We start from the raw sequence: 21,997 nt of genomic DNA, 5'->3' as shown, positions 1-21,997 counted from the left end.
TAGTTGATAGAGTGGAAAGTTTTCCAGAGTGCAAGTCCCATATAGAAGATATACGAATGCATGACAATTCTGTTCCCCCATAGAGGGCTGCACCCTATAAATCAGGCAGAGAGCATATACTCCTTCTGCGTGCTGAGCGAAATTACTGTGGGTTGGGGGTTGCTCCAGAGCACGTGCCCTCCTGTTCACTTGTCATTGGAGATGTTAACATTTCTGATTAATTCACAGACCTCTCATTTTACTCTTCATTCCTTTATCCTTGCTTTCCTGTTCTGCTGCAGCTTAAAGATTCTTACCGACCTGCTACAATAATCACCGCCCGCTTCCCCCCCCAACCTGGTGAAATTGTTTAGTGATGCCAACCGCGCTTTTAATTTGCAAGACATCAGACACAGAGGTAATTTATACCAACATCTGTTCATTTCTGACTTCTGAAACAAACTCGCACATGCTGCTACAAAATCCCATTAGGAGCAGGAGACAGCCTTCTGCTATTCTGTATTCCTCTTCTCCTCTCATAACTCCGGCTTGCATTGGGGCTTTACTTTGAAAGATGTGATGCCAAACTGAAAGAAAGGACCTTACATCTTTGTATGTGTATGAAAATGGCCAGGAAATAACATCCTCATATCACAAAAAAAAAAAAATCACAGCCAAACTAAGGGCAAGTTTCCACAAACATTAACAATCATGTTTTCCCTGCTTCAGCTGCTTCTCTTATCTGCCCAGGAACCACAGTTCAATGTATTCCTGGTAAACACAGTCCAAATACATATTACATGGTACTGCGTTCAAATGTCTTGGCTATTCCTTCCCCATTGTTCCTCTTTAATCTGCACTGGAGTATGATTTGAGCTTGGGTTTTGCACAGAAAAGCCTCTAATTAAACTGACTCCTCTGCTCAGTATTGCTTCTGATAAATTAATTCTTAATAATGGGAATATCATTTCCAATAGGGCCTTTTGGAGCTTGCTGGAGTGAGGGAAGAGCTTGTGAATGAAGAAACCATCACCCACATTCTAAATATGACTACAGTCTAAGAGAGACCGTAAAACCTGCCTTAAGCAACTACCCAAGGGACAAGCAGAAGCCAGTTGCGTAGCAGATAGAGGTGGATTTTTTAATTAAAAGGTTGGACAAAACTGTAATGAAAACCTTAGGGATTTTTTCTTTAAAATGGTTGCTTAAACCACGGACTTCAAAGTGAAGAGAGGCTTGAGCACAGGTTTCATTGTACCAGCTGAAGAGGGGGCTTGAGTGCAGGTTTCATTGTACCAGCAGACACCACAGAGGCTGTGCAGCATGAAACAGAAACATGAATCTCCATGTCAAGTCATGATTTACAACCTTGCCAATGCTGTGCATCTACTACAATAGAAAAATCAGCACTCGGTATGATCACAATAGCTTGGATACAAATTAATCTCACCTACTAGGGAGGAGGAAGAGGATACCAAAGACCATAGAAAAACTCTTTAAGATGTTATCAGCACTGGTTACAATAGAAGTTGAGTGCTTTAATAGACTCTTTCAGAGAAATGTACTGAAAAATGGTATCAGGCTACTATAATTAACTGAGAAAACTGTACTGTACGAATTAAGTTTGCTGCCTGGCAAGTTCTGCCAAGCAGATCTCAAGGACAGGTATTAGGTAGGAAAGGCCGGGGCTGAAAGGAGAAGAGGAGATTTCCATTTGATAGGGGAGCAGAATAAGGTTTAATATAATCTCCTCTTTAGAACTTCAATCCCTCAATCCCAAATTTAGCCTTGTTGCCTGGGGCTCCTTTTCTGCTACAATTGTCCCCAGGCTGCCTCTCTGCAGTAAATTTTGTGGTTGCTGGTTGAAAAGATTCAGTAGTATAGATTGATTTCCTACAAGTGAGGAGATGAGGGATTACCAAAAGCAGTCCTGGTTAACAAGATTGGGTACAGAATCTCCTGCTAGAGCAGCCCACTCTGCCAGTGCTTTGCATCCTTTCACTATGACATATGGGTTTCATTACACAAAGATTTTCCTGATTTTAACTTGGAGGCGATTACATTGGAAACTCAGAGCTATCTTTACATCTGTAGCAATTTAAAGGTTAAGTAACTTTTAATCAAATGACAAAGACTCATAATGTTTTTTCCTCGATTGAAAATGAAAACTGCTGTTCTGGATATTCCTTCCAGTGACAACTTAATTAGAAAAAAAACCACTGCACTGGAGATTGGGGTCCAGCCTGATTGCTCCCCATAAAAAGCCTTCTCACACATATGATAGCACAGGACATACTGTGTCATAAGGTCTGGATGGCCAGGAAATAATGGAAGGATTTAGTTCTGTAAAATCAGCAATGAAAACAGTGATTTACACTTATATAAGCAACTTTCATCCAGGAGAATCCCTAAGCAACACACATATGTACACACTTTAACATAATATATACTTAAATGCAAAAGCACAACACATTTGATATCACACATTTATCATGATCATTATACCTTCCACTGCTTATTACTTCTGGGCTTATCTAAATATCTCAAAACAAAGCCTGTGAGCATCTTCAAATCACAGCTATTTTAAAATAAAAATAAGTCACCAACTAAAGCAGCAATTCTCTGCCTCTCCCCCAGATGTACAACTTACGGGACAAATTTGACTGTGCTCCTCCTCTGACCTGAAAATGTAGCCTTGTTGAAATCTAAAGGTTTTGATACTAAAAGGAACTGGAAATACAATTAATGGCCTGTGAACAGAACATGTTTTTAGCCCTGAAATGCCTTGTAGTATCACACTTTGAATGCTACATTCTTGACTACAAAAAGGTTTTTTTAGGCACTGTCATACTTTGGTAGCTTATCAGTTATTCCTCCCATTCAGTTGTATTTATGGTAACTAAAGGACTTGTTTTTCAACATGGAAGGATTTCTTTAAAATATTAATCATGCACTCCCAAACTACTACTGTGTCTTTGGGCTACACAGAAAACAAAAATAAAAGGGTTTATTTCTGAAGAACTATCAGTGGAAATTACCAGTTCAGGGCAAAGAACATGAGTTGCAGAGAGACAGCAGAACACTCCTCTGGTTTTTAACACTTCTATCACAAGGGTCTGTTGCATCAGAAGTTTCTTCTTTTGTCCTGAGGCACAATGTTAGTATAAGAAGACATAGCCATTCTTTTTCCTAGTTGGTAGGACATAAAAAAGGCCTACAGGAATCTGCCTGTGAGTAACCAAGAGAGTCTTGCTTGACTGGACTTGTGAAAGCCAATGGCAAAGCCACATCTTTTGGCTACGCTCAACTAGTATTGCGTTTGGAAGGGAAATAAAAAAATCAGCCCCGGGGTGGGGGGGGAGTGAAGGCAAAAAGGCAATCTAAAACCAGCAAAAATATTTAAGATTTGCATTATTACCAAACAGCCGTCAAAGGAAAAAAGAGGCTTATTTCAGACAAGACCAACAGAATATTATTACCCAGCCAACATAATCCGAACTTCTATCAGAGAAAGAGATCTGTATGGACCACTTTCTATCTTGAGACCAGATCCCCAAACTCCTACCACAACCTGGATGCCTGCTGGCACCAACCTGCTCCTCTTCCTTCATAAAAAGGCCTCCAATTATCCTGCTAACTGTGTACTTCCTTAATGTAATTGCCAAATGAACTGCTACTTGATGACTGAGGGCCTTTGACAAATACTTATCAGTGAATGCTACACCAAGGCTAATTTCATAAAGAGCTGGAGCTGCCATCTCAGGAGAGCAGTGGTTAGCGAAAGAAATGTCAGTTGCCTTTACGGAAGGTAGAACTAGCACATGCAGGTACTCAGACCTGTGCTTCAGGAACTGTTACATTTACACTGAAGACCAGCATAATCATCTAGCACTCCTGAAACACATTTTTCAGGTAAGACGACAGAATCAGCATAAACTTCCAGGTGGAATAAACTTGCATTACCGTGGCATCTTTCAATAATCAATATCAAAGCACTTGCAAAGTTTATCAAGCTTCACAATATTCTTGAGACATACAGTGATTTAATTCCCACCTTACAGATGGGGTCACAGCCTCAGTAAGGAGTGATGTACAGATGTATACTAAAGGAGTCAGCAACCATGCTAGAACTCAGGCTCTGAAAGATGAGCTCTGTCAAGTCTTGCTGCAGCATTTTAAAATATTAACACCACCCTTGGTACAAAACATCACCGTCCTTCCCTTGGTGAGTGAGACAGCAGAATCTGCATTTACTTCAGCTGTAGTTCACAGTGTGGCATTACTTGTTTTTAAATGCCAAGGAAGGTGGGGGTTTGCAAAAAACCAGGCTGTGAACCAGAGCAGGTGAGGCACATGGACCACTCCTCACAGTGTGCTATGAAAGAAGTAATCTCTGACAGAGTAGTAGTAAATAGCTGAGACTGATAAAGTTTTAAAGCACTGAAACAATTTAGTGAGTGTTAGCTAGAGCCTTAAGAATTGGAATCATATACCTAATGCTTTTCTGAATCATGAAATCCTCATGTGACCTCTTTCCACCTCATTTTTCTCCCCCCACAGTAGTGGTGTTTTATCATATACCTGATGAGAGATCTCCAGTGATCATTCAGGATTATCTAGAATGGTGGCAACAGATCTGCTGCAGATTAAGATATCCTCAAAAATGTTATTATTGCTATCAATAAATACTAAAATTATATCAGCTCTAAAAAAATTAGATTCCCTCTCTGCAGAATAATTTACCTTGTTCTCCTAATCAGATTTCCCTACCTTGCAAGGCAGCACTGTTCTGTTTGCACTCAGTTGCAAACAATGATGTTCACAGAGCTTTGAATGCAAAAACTACAGACAGTATTCATTCACATACAGATGGGCAAAGCCAGTCAATGAAAACGCTTGAAGTAAGGGGCAATGACAGCCCTGCCAATGCCCGGGGAGCTACTAAACTTATGTTCCAGGTCACAGGTATTAGAATGCACAGATATTTTGCCCTGAGTGACCCCCATATTAAAGGAAACCCTTACAGTACCTCCCACTTCTAGAAGCTGCCTGCAGCCAGCATCCTGTGGAGCCAAAGATCTGATTCCCTTTGACCCCCAAAGCAGGGAAAGAGTTACATCTTCTCTTTGCGAGGCCAATAAAAACCTCTCTTGATTATAATTTAGATAAGAGCCACTGGATTGAATAATAATGTCTGAAACTCCCCTGGCTGTTTCACCTTGAGACGTCCATCACTGGGTTAAACATGATGCTAATTGCATTTGGATTGATTAATTTCTCTCACTCCTGTCTATTCGAATAATGCTTAACAAAATAATCACAGCACCCAGAGCCAAATCTTCTCCGTCAAAGGAATGAAGCCATCAGAACTAGCAGAGATGAAAGAAATGAAGATGACCCGTAATTACTGCTACGGTGATATCATTACCATATTATAGAAAATGAGTGTATGTGGGGGGAGTGGGGGCTGCGATTATTATTTATTTTTTAATGGAACCTCACATCCCAAGAATATAGATCTGACACAGTGGAGCATACAGGAATACAGAACTAAAAAATTATTGCGCATTAAATTGCAAAATACAGTGAACACTGGGACTCTAGATGCATCGAGTGTTTTGTAGTGTGAGCTGCTGTTTATTCACGTCACTATTTCTTCATTGCAATAATACTTTGTGTATATAACTAGCATAGAGATTTAAGATGCTTACCTTCCCAAAAAGATCCTCAGATATCTGCAACAGAAATCACCCATAACCCTGATATTCAAGCCATTCTCCTTCAGTATTATTACAAGTCATCTTACTTTGAACACTGGCATTCAGATTTTTAAACCACAAGACCTAACTTGATACTCAAAGAAAAGCCAGCATGCAAGAAATTTTTATTCTTAAATGCTGATTCCTCCTATCTGAAGGCAGTTATAAATTCCATCAGCAGCAACAGTAGATCACTTTCAACCGTTCATTATGCTGGTTATACAAAGGTATCAAATGTATCAAGTCCGGAAGAATTTAAACTAGGATTTAAAAAAATAATTAAAAAAACAAAAAACAACACCCACACCCCCACAAAAACCCCACACAAACAAAAAAAAAACACCCACCAGAACCACAACCCTAACATCCAAAAGGAAGGCCTTCTGCTCCCTTTATTCTCCCAAATACACTCCCAAAGCCCCTCTCATTTGAGAAACAAATAGCTTGGCAATTGTATAAGATCTTCAGACACCTGTGCACTGCAATTCTAATTGTGGTTTATACAGTTCACTTCTCTCAGTGCTGCTTATGTCTGCCCCCTAGTCTCATACCGAAGACAAAAAAAACACACACAACTAGCAGCATAAAATATTTATTCTGGAATAAAGCCAAGGTCAAATACACAAAAAAATTTCACATGCCAAAAATGTCAAGACCTAAGACCAGGCACTGACTCATGAAGCTAATTAAACACAGAAGAATGATGTTCAAGTATTTACAAGACTAAGGGAAAGAAATTCAAGTTATGCTTCTAATATTAAAACCAGTATGAAAAGCAATTTTATATAAAAATTGTGGATATTTTCAAGTATAACTGAAAGGGACTTCACTAGCGTAAGTTATCACTGGAACAGCTACAGCTTGGGAGAGCTTCGACCACCAAGTCCCACAGATGTGGGAGGCAAATGGTGGGAAAGTTGCATGTTTTAACAAGAGGCACTCTAAAGGTTTTTTTTCTACCTGCTTGTACCAAAAGGAAAACAATCTCTTCCTGGCAGCCCAACCCCTGCGAAGGACCAAGCGTTCCTTATGATTTAAGATTTCTCACCACAGTATCTCAAAGAGGAATCTTCTTTATCGAGCAACATGGAGAAATTAGATCAAAACTGTTCACTCAAGAACTCTTGAGCATAAAACACATGAAGAAGCTAAAGGTGGAGAGATCTGCACTGAATATACACAGAGAGCTGGCTATGAAAGGTTTCTGGATGTGAACGGACGCTTCTCAGAAGGCATGCAGGCAGAAGCGCTGCCCAAGCTCTCGCAAAACAGTCCACTGTGATGTGGTGCCCCTGCCTACACTGGGGAGCAGGTATTTACCAGTTGGGAGCAAAGCAGGTGAACCTTGAAAGTAACAACTTTTTCAAGTCTTATCAGTGGCTGGGACACACAGGCCATCACAAAATCTGAGCCCAGGAGCCAATGGGAACAAAGGGATTAAGAGTTATTAGGAGTAGGGAGAATTACATATTTACAGTACAGTTACTGAAAAATAATCATGTAATGATTATGTAAGTCCCTATACTCCTTTTGGCTAATAATGTGGGATACACACTGTACGGTTATGCAAGTCAGGGCACACAGATCCAATCAGAAGACATCAAGGCGTGTTTACGAGGAGGCTTGCAGCTCTGGTTCAAGAACAGTACGGCTTCCTTGACCTCCAAAAGGCAGAAACAAGCCCCTGTCAGGAGGTTAGCTAATGGTTTGAGCTGTGAAGCAGAACTGATTTTTTAAATTTAACCTCTGTCAACAAGCTTCGTGGGAACAGATACCTGGATGAAAGCTCATACTATGGTAGTCTGTGTTTGTTTGTCCAGAGATACGTCTTTACTTTAAAAAGCAGACTAAACTTTTAAAAATGTTTTCTAATGCCAAGATTCCTTATTGAAACATTTTTCCATGCAGATGACTGCAGCCCTTGACGTGACAATGAATTATCAATACTGAAGGTCTCTATGAAAAGAAGATTCACACTTTTTATGGCTGAACAATATTATTCTGTATTGTTTGATTTACACATGAAGTAAAACAAGATTCCTTTTGCCATCAGTACAACAATACAGCACATGAAATTAGACAGAGGACTTGTTTAATTTCAAAAAAATCAAAGTAAAAATTCTGTATGAGCAAATACAAGTAAATGAATGAAATCTCAGTGTTCCAAAGCTAAAGTTTCAACCTTAGTTAAACCAGAATTATGGAAAAGCAGCAATACTCAGTTTGTGGACTGCAGCAGAAAATCTTCACAATTGCCTCCATCATTTTACTCTTTCCTCCACATGAATCAAAGGCATTTTCTTTAATGACTACCCTTATCCCTATCCTCATCCTTCCCAGTATATTCAATGCTTGCTTTAGTCCAGCTTTTTCAGTTTCACTACTGACTAACTACTTTCATGCACTCTGCCTGCCACAATCCTCTTCTCCTGGCAAAAACACCCTGAGCTGAGGAATATCTGAAAGTCCGGAAGAGAGTTCAGGGAATTCAAAACTATCTTTACCAACTCTAAGTTGGTCACAAGACATCTGAGGAAATACACTGATTTAGAAATGTTACAGTTTTTACAGCATCCAAATGCTACTGTTGTATTATAGTTGCATATATATATATTATATACCTATACTTGCATAGTATATAAATATACTATTTATACTATAAATGTCGAGTTCAAATGACTAGAGAAAAAAATGTCTGTTTGGAAGAGTTAAAAATCATGGGGAAAATTTTTGTTACTCAGAGAAACTATCACTAGTTTTAATCTGACCTACTTGATAACAAAATAGTAATACCACTCAAGGCTGTTTGGAGTAGATATTAAAATATAAACAATGCAGGCTCTGCTACAATTATTACAATTTAGCTGTTAACGAGCTCAAAGGCAACTAGGCAAGGCTCAGTCATAAAAGCAGATGTAAAAGATGCACCCAAAAATAAACCCTCCCAGACCCATGAAGAAATGTGAGAACTTCTTTCATAAACACCCTCACACTTCTAGTACCCATGGGTTTCGAAGAAAAGGTTAAAGGCATGATTCAAATACAAGAATTACAGGGGTATCGGAGCCTGCAGATAACTCCTGCGAGTAGCAGCCAGAAGAAACTCCAGTTTCTTGAAACCCAGAAATACAGGGTACTAGTCAACTGTCATTCGTAAAAAAAACCCAGGCCAAAACCAAACAAAACAATATTTTTCACTCCAGAAGGTCTACTGAGAGCAGCCCAGTAAGCTTAGGTACTCTTTTGCTTCCAAAAATCTCTTCATGTTTATTCCCAGTCCATTAATACTACTGGTCTGAGGCCACGTCTACCGCTACTTTCTTCTCTTAAAAAAGCTGAATACAGTGCCGTAGCTATCTTTTAATGAGCAGACTAGTGTTCTTCATCCATTGCTGGAAACCAAGAATGGAAACACTGCAGTAAAGCAGAATGCAAACCATCTAAAAGACAGCTCAGAAAGTAAAGGAGAAGGTAGTGAGGGCCATGAGGAGTCTCCATAGATTTTAGTGACTGTTGGGATTGCTTTTAGGGTTGAGGGTCATTGAAGAAACTTTGGAAGCCAGGAGAACCCAGAAGACTCCATGATCCAGTGACAATGGGACTATCGGACATATTTGGAGGTAGAAAGGCACAGCGGAGTAGAAAAGGTATATGTAAAAAGAGGATATAAGGAAAAAAGTGATGAGTGAAGAAAATCTAATCTATGAGAAGTGAACAGCTCAAATGATAAGGTATACAGTACAATATCATATAAGGAAAATTGTATCGAATCAGAGAATCATCCAGGTTTGAAGGGACCTTGGCAGGTCTCCAGTCAACCTTCTGTTCAGAACAGACAGGCTGTTTAGGGCTTTAGCCAGTCAAGTCTTAAAAACATCCATGAATGGAGACTGCACAACCTCTCTTGGCCATCCTTCCAATAATTGACTGCTCCACAATGAAAAAGTTTTCTCTTTAATCCAGTCAAAAACCTTCCTGCTTCAATTTATAACTGTTGTCTCTTGTCCTCTCACCATGCAGCACTGTGCAGAGCCAGACTCCATCTTCTCAATAACCTCCTTGCAGGTACTAGCAGGCAGCTATCAGGTCCCTCTGAAGTCACCTCTTCTCTGTGCTGAACAAGCCCCATTCCCTTGGCCTCTGTTTACAGGGCAAGTGCTCCATCCCCCTGATCATCTTGGTGGCCCTCTGCTGAACTCACTCCAATTTAGTCCTAGTCGTCTTCATGATGGGGCCATGGAGGACACCACTGCATGTGGCATTGCAGATACAGTCTAATGACTGCCGAGTAGAGGTAGATAATCAACTCCCTTGATCTACTGGCCATGCTTCTATCAACAGATGTATTGTTGATGATGATGAGATGAAAAGAATATAATCTTACATTCCTTTCCCAAATATTGCCTACCTGCTATATTCCTGTTCAACACTGTCTCCTAGTCCCAAACCTCCACCCATCCACTGCTTCACTTGTTGCTCCAGGAAACCTGAGCACCCTGGTCAAGAGCCAGGGCACTTCATGCCCTGAGACGGGGAGGAACTGTTTTCTCCTCCAAGTTTTATATGCAAATGTTATAGTAAACAGAAATTGTAAGCCTTTTTAAAAAATTAATATGCTCTCTATTTTCAAGTAAGCCAGATACTAGATGTGAAAAACTTGAGGCAACAGAGAACTGTCTGTTGAAAACTGAATGACAGCTTGGCCTGCTACCCAGAAACATCCATCACCCAAGCCCTTTTCTGTTGGGATTTGTGTTGAATGACGTCTTCTGCAGGTTAACAATTAGTTTTTAGCATAAGAGTCCTGTGTCATTGTCGTCATCTCCCCAGGAGAGAGAAACAGGCTGAGTGATTTTTAGATTATATGCTCTGATAAGACACCGGCTCCTGACTCCCTGTGTGCTTGTGCCATGCAGGCCACCTGCTCTATGGAGCTGCCACTGGGGACACCCTCAGAAAGGTTTAATAATAATGTTCTCTCTAGAGACGTAACTCAGAGCATGCTTTGCATTTACATTCTCTATCACTGACTAAAATCTTGTATTAAAAAATCCTATCAATAGGTAGGATCTATGACTAGCCACTAAAACACCACAGTAATACAGTATATTGTAGAAATATTATTTCCTATTAAATAACAATCTGTCAGGTCAGTAGTCATAAAAACTGTAAATGGACACAGCAATTGATAGAGGAGGGCAGATCAGTGATCTACCCAGTCAGGTATCCTCTCTGACTGTACCCAATATCAGAAACACTGCAGGGGAAAAAAAAAGGCAAGGAACCCCATTATGAAGACATATGGAATAATAATCTCTGAAAGATTCCTCCTCTTCCTAAGTGCTTGTTTTGTATCTTGAAGCAGTTGATATTTTCTACTTCATTTTGTATTTTATTCTGCTGTAACTAGAAATGTTCCCATCATCCCTTTAATTGCCTGATTCCTTTTCAATAGCTGCTAAGTACATGGTCTGAAAAAAAAAATTCCAGTGTGGCAGAAAGTTCCACATCAAATTATTCATTGTGTAAAAAGCATTCCTTTTTGCTACTTTTAATCTGACTGGCTTCCATTACTTTCTTCTGAATTCCCCTCTCTTATTCTTTTCAGGTTTGGGAGTCAATAGGAATTTTCAATTTACCTTCTCAATTGTAGAGATGTAAAATAACAATGGCACTACCTTCCAAAATCAGAGATCAATTTTTTTTTCACACTCTCATGAAGAAATCTCTTGATTTATAAGCAGCTCTCTAGAAGTGAGTGGCATATTTCACACCATCTCTAAATTATTCCTACCAAAAGACTGCCTGAAGTGACAGAGTATCTGAAGTTACAAGAGAGAGAAGAGGACTTAATTCCTTCCTGGGAAAAGATAATGAAACCTTATGCAGAAATATGGGTTGTAAAGCATAAACAATTATTGAAGTCAAGCAGAAGTGGTGGGAAACAGCACTTTTGCTCTGTTTTGGAGCTTCACTCAAGCCTGAAGGCATACATGAGTAGAGCAATCCACTCTGCTTCCCCATGCTGGGGACTGTGCTTCCACCTGCCTGTTCTGGATCATCCCAGGAGCTCAGGAAGCTTGAGGGGTACATGCAAAACATGGTTAAATGCTGCCACATTGACCAGCTGAACACAAACTCCGATTACTTTGTGTAACTAAATTGTCATGAAATAGATTTGTCATGAAAATTCTGCCAAACAGCACGTTTTGAATTCAGAAACATCAAAACCCCATTTAAAAACCCAACATATAGAATATCCGAACAACTTAGCATAACTATTCTTATCAGTCCAAGTATAAAGTGCTACCCAGTGAAGTCGGCCCAAGTATAGATCCTTGTGTCACCACCTCCTATCCAACTCAACTTATGCCAAATATTTTGAAACCTACTCTTTACAAACCTACCAAAGTGACAAACCTTTGTTAAGGAAAAAAACTACATCAGTATAGTTTAACTAAATCTTTGTGATTACAATTGCATACGAAGATCATACGTGATTTGTTAACTTTCCCAGACTTACCTAACCAGAAGTAAATAGCAAATTACAATTACAACTTCTTGAAAAAAAGATTTTGCTATTTACGTACATAACATAAAACATTTAAAGACCCTTCAAGCAGCCTGCAATTTATACAGAAAGTAAAGGTCCAGAGAACAAATTTTACTCCACTCTGTTTCATAATAGAAGAAAAAGAAAGGCTGTGACTAATTGTTTCCATGTTCAAACTTCAAGTATGTCCTCTTCTGTTTCTGATAATAGTTCCGAACGATATTATTTTGGTGTCAGAACGCATTATCTCAAATACAACAAGTATAAGTTGTGTTACTTATAGGGAAAGTTTTCTCTGATAGGTACAATTTTGGGGCTAGAATGACAGCATGCCCCAGCCAACAGCACTTTAGCCTGCAAATGGAAACCTGTTTTTTATTCCTGATGCAGTCACTCCTACTATGTGACTTCTCCATCCATCCCTCAGGTTCCCCCGCCCATGAATATATCTTTCTCTGGCAAGTTCCAAGATTGAGGGAATAGAATTATTATGAAACAAGAAAATCCCATTTTAATCTCATGAATATTGTTTTAGATCCATGCCAACTGAATTAAGGTTCCAGACTCAGATGCCTAGGTTGAGAACCTCATATAAATCTACAGAAAGATAAAAATGCCTCCAAAACAGCAGTTAAGTTTATTTAAGATTCGTCTGCTTGTACAGCTTAGAGTGATTCTATTTCTGATTTGGAGAGCCCACGTAGGTGTCAAAAGGTAACAGCTGTGGACACCAGTCCCAGACGTCAGGCATATCTATGTGGCATTTCCTAGTACTGCTTTGTTAAGCAGTCAGTTAAAAGAGCCTTGAACACTCCTGCAGAAGACTGTTTTTTATGTAATCAAAGCCCTTCAAGGAATACTCCACAAAGTTTATTCCCTACATGTCTGCTGTTAGGACATGTAATGCCAAAGCAGAAGAAGCCAACATGTTCAACAAGGTGTCAATAAAAAGAGAAGAAAACAGCCAAGGTGCTAGCTTGACAATACCTTTAAATAAATACAGCTAGCTAGCAATGCTGAGCACATCGTGAGTAATTATTTTGATGCCTGGAAGTTGTTGTTGATCAAGTACCCTCTCCTTGAGGGTACAGTACTCTGCTAGATGGTGTACGAACACAGGACACATTATTTCTGCCCTAAGGAGCTTAGGAGAGACACTACATAAATACAGATGGACAATAGAGGTACACAGTTAAATGAGACATCACTGAAAAGGATCACACATCATCTTAACAGTTATGAAGATTTCTATACATACTGTACAGAAAGGTGGAAGGAGGATGAGCTAGCTCCCTGGATGTTTATAGAGTATGTCTTTGAAGTGTGCAGGGAAAACAGTTTCTTAGAAAACACAGCAAGGGGTCATAGTAATTTGCATTCTTGACAACAAACACTTCCAGTCTATCTTTCTGTTACTGAATGCAGTATATTACATAAAGCACCAGAAAAACCATGAAGAGAAAGAAGTGGTTTGATACAATACCAAAGTGTGTCGGGAAACGTATGGAGATCTTGATCACAGTCAAAATGATGAACTCATCTTTACGAGTGGAACAAGATTTGTTAAGATCAAAGATTCTGAAAAATGTGTAATATTATAAGAACTTGAATAAGAGCTGTATGAATAGATAGGAGAGGTTTTATTTCATAGCTGTTATATAGAAAAATGGAAGAACATTTAGGTTACAGCTTGGATGCCCGGACTTACCGGAGAGTCACGCATTATACTTGGTCAGAAGGCTAAATGAGGGACAGAACAGCAGCAGTGCTCACAGTCATCAAAAGAGGGATCACAGACAATTTGTTTGGAATAGGAGAAGGAAAGAGTAAAAAGCTCCAGTTTCCACATCTACTCAAGTCCTCATAGTCTTCAAGTCCCTTTCCTATAGAGGAAATGAAAGGGCTGGTAGAAGATATTTTTAATCCCATAGGTTCTAGAAAGGTAGCAAAGTTCATTAGCTCCCAGTGTGGTCTAAATACCATGAAATGGGTATGTTGCTAACTTACAGTCACAATATGGAACAATATATAAACAATATGAGGCAAGAAAAGCCATGCTACATAGTTCTCATGTGGGCATTCATGCTAACTCCACGTGACGGTTGTGTTTCATGTACATAAATTTTACCATTTCTTTCAAATTACTGCTCAGGAATAATAAAACACTACCTTGCACGAGTACAGTAATGCTTGTACAGAAATTACATTAAACATCATCAACATCCACAGTCTCTCCTCCTCCCAGTGACTCTCACACAAAGGGCCTACAAAATCCTACTGCCACCCGCCTAAGAAATTCTCTCACTGGGACAGAGGCTGCCATCAGCTTGAAGAACTTGTGCCATCTCTGGGAATCCAGCAGCAGGTCTGAGCTAGTGAGTGCTGTGCGACTACTCAAAAGGATGAGCACTTAACATTGCCATTGGTGCTGAGCTTATTGAAAGATCACTGCTTATTTGCCCACATGACACAAATACCAAGGTGACTGGCAGACAAGCAGAGGGACAGACAAACAATGTAAGTCAGGAAGGAAAAGCCTACTAATAGGGCTTGCCCAAATGCTAAATGTTTAAAGGAGTACTTTGAAATCCTGAAAATCAATTTTCTTGCAGGGTACAGTACACCAGCCTTAAATTCCTTTCTTGTAAATCCATGGATGTGTTGGCTTTTGTTTTACCCATTAGGCAGGGGGCACTCAAAGTCCTCATTAGGAAGTGATCTGCAGCTATGCACCAGAGAAGAGTACAGCCTGTAGGATTTCAGATTTCATTTAAGGCACAGCTTAGCAAGAAGGGATAGCAGCAGGTACATTTTCAATGCCATCTGCTGGGTAAGATGGACAACTCTAATAAACGTGAGAAACCACTGTTTTCATCTGTCATCATCAATACATACCAACAATTCCCTCCTCTTCATACCTTACCTAAACAGATCTCAAAATTGAAGTTGTCTTAATAAGCACTTTTTATTCCCCCCACTTAGTCAATGCATCCAAGAAAGAAAATAAGCCAATAGTTATGAAAATGTTTGGATGTGTAAAAATGACTGCATGTTACTCCTGCTGAGAATTCAGGGGGTTCTGACACTAGAAAATATTCAAATTAGTTTTGATGAGAAGAGCCTGATGCCTAGGTTGCAAAACATATTTCTGCACTTGGCTCATCTCATTTCCCATCCTAGAAAAGCTAATACTTCTTTCTGAAGACAGCAATGAAAAAGTCACAAGACAGGAAAGTTTCTTCCTCTTGCCTGAAGATTATTTTTCCCATTGGAAAGACCAACAACTGACAGTGTTCACTCAGCTAAAGGAGTAGAAACAGACTTATGTGTCACAATAAAATGCAACAGACCACTACTTTGAAGAGACATGCAACTTCTATTGCTAAGGAAGTCCAACTCAGAAAATACCCTAGAATTTGAGAACAGGTATTTATTAATACAGAGTGAATAAAACATCGCTTGATCTTGAAGATGAGTGACAACTTCCTGGCTTTTGTGAATTATAACTTACATTCTGGTTGTTCAAATTGCAAAGCTTCATAAAATGTGTCTCAACCATTTGCAGAAACCACTGACGCTACAGACACCTATAATTTCTCATAAAGGACATCTGGACAAGTTCCTCTTGTGACACTGTAACCAAAGAACTTCTGGAGGCTCTGGTGGAATAACCCTCTTGGTCTATCATGCCATACACAGCCTATCGGATCACCTGGATTCAGTAAAAAAAAGAGGGACAGATATGAAATGGGGGTCTGGCATGAGGTTGATAAAATTCATATAAGAGATGCTGCAACAGATTGCACTCCCAGGTCCTCAAATATGAAAATCATACTTGCTGACGTGAAAAAACAATTGTTAATAAACAGATATTCTGCTCTTCAAGACTCCATATGGCAGTCTGATGGATTAAACACCAGCAGAGTGTTGATCACTCTAAAAGCTCATATTGAGATGATCTGGAAAATCTGTCTATCTACAATTTACGAATTCTGGTTAATTTAATTAAAATGCTGCATCACTAAGTGCCTTAATATGTGGAAAGCCATAAGCTTGTGAGGTTCCTGGCACATGCCTGCTTTCAGAAGAAGCTACACAACAAACTAGCAAGAGTCTCCTTTCTAATTCAGGGTATGCAAAGGAAGACTCCTGAGCTACAAAATCAGTCTAAGTTTACATGCAGGAAGAGGAGAGCAGAAAAATCTCCAAAATAGGCAGAGGGACAGGTGATATGGTGAGGCTAAGGATGCCAGTAGCATGAAGGAAGCAAGGACATAGGCTGTCATGGTACTTGTCACTTCTTTGAAAGGGGCTAACCAAGGTTAAAGGAAACTAGATGGGTTACAAATAGTTAGCAGTCTGAGAAATAGAGAAGAGTGGGGTTCAGGAGAGGAACTGTCCCCTTGAAAGGTGACAAAAGCCAGGAATTCCCAAGACAGAAGGAGCCCATGATCAATATGCTTGGCCAAAGGTAAACCCAATGCTGTAATCTACCTTCACCAAGGGAGGCTTCAGAACTGGCTGCTTCATAGATTGAGACAGGCTACAGCACATACACGATCAATTACTGCAATTTAGCTAAGGGGTGGTACCTGTTAATTTTCAATTTAGTGCCAACACCATGAAATAGAATCCTTGAGGCTGAGCCAGCTTAGAAAATTCTTTTCCTTACTAGAAGTATGGCTGGATGAAAGAATACAGATATTCCCAATGCAGAAACCCTCTGACAAAAGACAAGTGAGTAGACTGCTGGGGTGTGGAAGCAGATGATAGTTTGGGAAACCTTTTCTGCATCTGCAGCAGTTAAAGGAAGCCAAGGCATTCCCAGTATGCTCATTACTGTCTCTGTAATGGACCCATCCATATTTATCAATATTTTTCTTACACTTAATAATAGCTACTTTTGTTCTTCCTAAACCAAAAATGATGATGCTGGGTTCAGTTCTTAGCAGCTGAAGCTGAGGATGCAGCATCTACGGTTTTCCAGGCATGACTGCTAAAATTTGAGAGAAGTCTGAAAGAGGAAAGTGGTGTTATCAGGGAGATATCATGGAGGAATAGACAGAAATTCCCATGTTACTACTGCCTCAGTCTACTATAATTCAGCAAAGCATAAATCCTTTTTTTCTCTTTGCATTCTCAAAACTATCTAGAGTAAAGAGAAAAATTTCTAGAAGGAATGAACAGCAATTTTCCCCAGGAACACATTAGTTTAGGCTCATTTTTTGTTAAGAAACATTAAACAGAATCAATTTGGATTTTGTTTTGTAAAACGATCATCTTATTTGGGAAAAGAGGAGCAGTCTCTCTAGTATGGCAGTTGGCCCCCTACTTGTACAGGCAGATGAGGTTCTGCCTGCAAAACCCAGGAGGATCTGCTCACTTTCTGCAACAGAGGATAGGGCACGTGAAGTTGTGAAGAAGGCCTGATTGTGTTCTATGCCTAGCACAGTATTATAAAGGAAGACTGTAAGAAGACCCATTAAAGGCCACTTCAGCTGTGTTTCTACAATTCATTGCACGACAAGAAAGAAAGCTGACGTTTCACAATGCATACCCCTATACTAATCTTTCCCATAATGGTAGAACTCAGAAAAATTGATCTGGAGTAAATAAAAATCAAAGCCATGTGCTTAGAGAATAAAACCCATTTTAAAAAAGCCAGATCACATTTACATTTCACTCTCCAATATCATCTCTACGCTTCCTCTAGAGTATTTCCAACTACTTTTCAGGACATGTGACCGAGCATGCTGGAGCCAAAGTTATTTCCATATTCAAATACAAGCATAACAGTCAAGAAAAAAGTGCCTAAGACAGAAAGCAAGGTGGTGGAAAACACCTTCCTTCCCCTAAATCTTCTCTGTTTCAGAGAGACCAAGCAGGCTGGCTTCAAAACAAGAGCAAGTGGAATAACCAAACAAAAGCAGATCTGAAAGGTGAGCAAACTCCACAAGCCACACAATCATTACTGTGTCGACAGCACACTTGTTAAAAATGTATATTTTAATTTTCTGTATTGCTAAAGGTCCCAATTTGCCCAGGGATCTAGCTAAGCTGCCATTTTCTAACACGACAGAGTCTAATCTTTATTTAATGGATTTAGCATCTATCTTCACTAGAGTGGTCTCTAAGGGAAAGGGGAGGGGAGTATGAAGGGGCATGAAGAGATGATCAGAGCCCCCCTCTCCTTCATCCATCCGGCGCTCATGTTTGTGTTCAAAATTCAATTACCTCCTTATTGATACTTCACAGAGATATTTAAGCTGCAAACATGAAGCCCTGATTTCCCAGGGGGCCATGCCCCTCTCTATTTCACTGCTCTGCTTCCCCCAGGGTGAATTCCTGAGGCGTCCATATTAATAGGTAATCAGTCACAATTCATTTATTAAACAGCTAGCAAGGTTTATCAGCCTGCCCTGATTAGCCGGAAGAAGCCACTGAATTCCTAATTTATTTATGGAAATGTAAGTGTCTTTTTGAATTCCATTCATGAAAGACAGGGGTGCCGTGGGCCCGGCACACTGAATTCTAACAGGGAAGCAGCAGGCAACCTGGAGACTGGGGACTTTGCAACTTCAGGCCGGGAAATGCACTACAGTGACCCTAGCCTGATCAATAGATTTAGGGCCAGAACTGCATACAAGCATTCACAAGCTGGCTCTTCAGGGAGTAGTCCTTGCCACCCACTTCAACTAAAGAATTACCATCCTGATAGCTCAGGGTGTGGATTGGCTGAACAGTGTTCCCTAAACAGAGCAGGTGATGTGGTGATACTGGGTCAAAATAAATTTAATGTTTTTTTAAAAAAAAGGCATTTTTAAAAGTTCCAATAAAACATTCAGAATAGTGCTGAAAACACCTGCCAGGTAACACTAATATAAGCATTAACATATAAAGTTCAGCTTTTTGAAAACTGCAGACTGCTAAAACCTTTAAATTATTTTTGCTATAATCATTTCAACTGAACCGGTTTTCAAATGCACCAAACACTGCCACTGTACTTTCAAACTAAGACACAGAAGCTCAGTGATGCAGAAGGTGAAAATGGCTAACAAAAACAACAAAAGTCACTTCCCTGTTGTTTTAAACAGCGGAATGGAGAACTCAGTAAAAAGCAGACCTCGAAGTGAAAGGACTTTTATACATGCACTTAATACACCTTAAGGCAATTAGGATACAGTATCTGATACCATAAAACTTATATACAGGCCTCTGAAGGTTCAAGGCCACCACTGGTGAAAAACAGTTTCTTTTTATCAGTCTCAGTTGTGCAGTGATCTCTGAAACTCAGAGTCACCTGAATTTTACTGACTGTAGTTACTTAACCATAAAACAACTAGGAATGCAAAACCACAGAAAATGTTTATTTCCTTTTTCTTCTCCATACAAATTTGTGCCAAGTAACTTTCACTGCATCCCCCTCTGTGTTCAGTGGCTTTTCTGAACAGCTCAATTGGGAAGTAAAGGCAGGGACTGTATTTTTAAATTCTCTGAACATGGAGGACGTCCCTCAGGCAGACGCAATAACCAAAAGGGTATATTTAACACATTTTTTCCTAAATTATTTAGATATCAATACATTTAACAATGTATGGTGTTACACGGAATATAGACAGAAGCATGTTTAAACATATTGGGAGCATTTCTGTAACACTAACTCTGAGACGCTGTTACCAGACATTTTGTCCAGTGACCTCAGTACTCTGATCTGATTACTAACCAACTAGGAAAATATTCAGAACTAACAAGTCAAAGCATAAATAATGGTGGATGCACATGCCACTCCACAATATTTTAAGTTATTTTGGTTCAATCACGATTACTTGAAAATATATTTTAAATAAAAATGCAAAATCTTGTGTAGTTTAAAACTGGCTACACCTGTGTTTACCCTCTGAATTTACAAGCACAAGGTCACTAGTTGCATACAGGCTTTTAATTTGCTGAAGATCTCATTATGCAAAAATTTCACTAGTGTATTAAAACCAATATAAAATCCCCACTTCAACTAAACTAGAACAACCCATACCCTTCAATAAAAAAGGATATGATTTCCTCTCAAATTACAGTGGTCAGACATGAAAAGATGTAGTACATGCAATAAATATATCAAAAATGCAGGAGGAAAGAATGTTTGAATTCATCTATGACCAGAACTCGTGTGTTGCAGGTGTCTGAAGTCAGGGATGGCATGGGGAAACAAATCCCGGAAGAAGCATCTTTTCACTGCCCAAAAAAGTAATCAATAGCTTAATTGTTATTAGTTTGTATTTTATGCAGACAAGGGTAATTCAGCATATCTTTCCTACTACAAAAAGTAGCTCCTAGAGGAAGGAGAAAACAGGATTTACGGGAAAGATTTCTCAATATCTTTCCTCTTTTGTATAAGGAGGATTTCCACACTGGTACAACCAGCAGACATCACAGGATTTTACAACAGGCCCAAACATCTAATCAAGATGTGGCTCTCAACAGCCAGTTTCTCCAGCCCTCATTGCTTGGGGAACTGCAAATGCTACCAATGAAAATAAAACAACCTGTTCCTTTCCTGAATCTAACAATACTTCACCTTTTCCCCCTTCAGCAGTAAATTCACTACAGTGATTTCAAGCGAGGGCTTTGCAGAGTACACAAGACAGAACTCACCACAGAGCAGGTGAAGTAGGACGCTCCTGCATGTTCTTACTGGGGAGCTCACTGAGCATCAAACTCATCACTACTTTCACTCCCTCAATACCTAAGCTCCTTATCATACACAAAACTGCAGCACCATCCATAACAGGCATCGAACCCAAATGTGTCGGAGAATAAAAGCTGTAATCACATTGCAGCCTTCACAGATATTATTTCTAGTCTTCTCACAAATGCAGCACTGGTTTTCTGAAACCAGACAATTGCTCCAGGAGGTGCTAAGTGTTGTCATTCACATCAGTAAATATATCTTCCTTGGCTATGTTTAAGACATCAGCGTTAGCACTGACGTTATTATGCACCGCTGCTTAAGTTAGTGCATGCACCCAAAAGGGCTTACCTACCCAACTGCACTGTCAGCACAAAACCACAAATATGGAAAAGCAAACCTACAAAACTGTAAGAGAATAGAATTTAGTATTACAACAGAGAGCACAGCACTATAATCTTTAACTGCTTGACTAATTTTTAAACTAACCATTTTGAAGTCCATTTTAATGTAACCAAATCTGATACAGAATACCCAGTCAAACCCAGCAGGTTACTGCACATCTACCAAGGCAGAACTGGGATTCATGTCCCTGTGTAACACCCAAAGGAAGGGTGTGGAAATAAAAACCAAAAGTATTACATAGGTATTCCTTCCTTTCTAAATGCCACTTGATACACCTTGATGACAAATGCCTATTACTCTGCTGAAAATTACTGCTCATGCTTTCATCCTGTCTCATCTAGTCATCCATCTTATCCATTTATTTCTAACACTCCTGTAACACTGTCCATATACTTCTAAGGTTACTACAGTAACGAACTGCATGATTATAATAAAGGCTGTGATAATTATTTCCTGTCTCACACACATAGCCAGTGCTGAAAACATCATACTTCTAGTGACTTACACAAAGAACTTCACAAACCGCATACACAAAAATTATTTCCTACACTTAAATGCTGTAACTTAAGTGACAGCCATTTACACACAGAGCAGAACACAATTCAGAATAAAAATGAG

At 39.5% G+C, this 21,997-nt stretch overlaps 1 protein-coding gene across 5 annotated transcripts in view; it reads right to left on the bottom strand.

Annotated features, from left to right (window-relative positions):
* Window positions 1–21,997, bottom strand: part of LIN52 (lin-52 DREAM MuvB core complex component) — an 84,219-nt gene that overhangs the window by 39,171 nt on the left and 23,051 nt on the right. The window contains exon 6 of one of the 5 annotated variants that reach the window (XR_012662284.1): window positions 14,000–14,174. The exons of the other annotated variants lie outside the window; for them this stretch is intronic. The gene's annotated coding sequence lies outside the window, so the exon portion shown is untranslated. The remainder of the gene's footprint in view (window positions 1–13,999; window positions 14,175–21,997) is intronic. 5 annotated transcript variants of the gene reach the window in all.

This window comes from Phalacrocorax aristotelis, chromosome 9 (assembly GCF_949628215.1).
Source record: "Phalacrocorax aristotelis chromosome 9, bGulAri2.1, whole genome shotgun sequence".
In the NCBI taxonomy this organism is placed as follows: Eukaryota; Metazoa; Chordata; class Aves; order Suliformes; family Phalacrocoracidae; genus Phalacrocorax; species Phalacrocorax aristotelis.
This window is presented reverse-complemented; position numbering and strand designations above follow the sequence as displayed.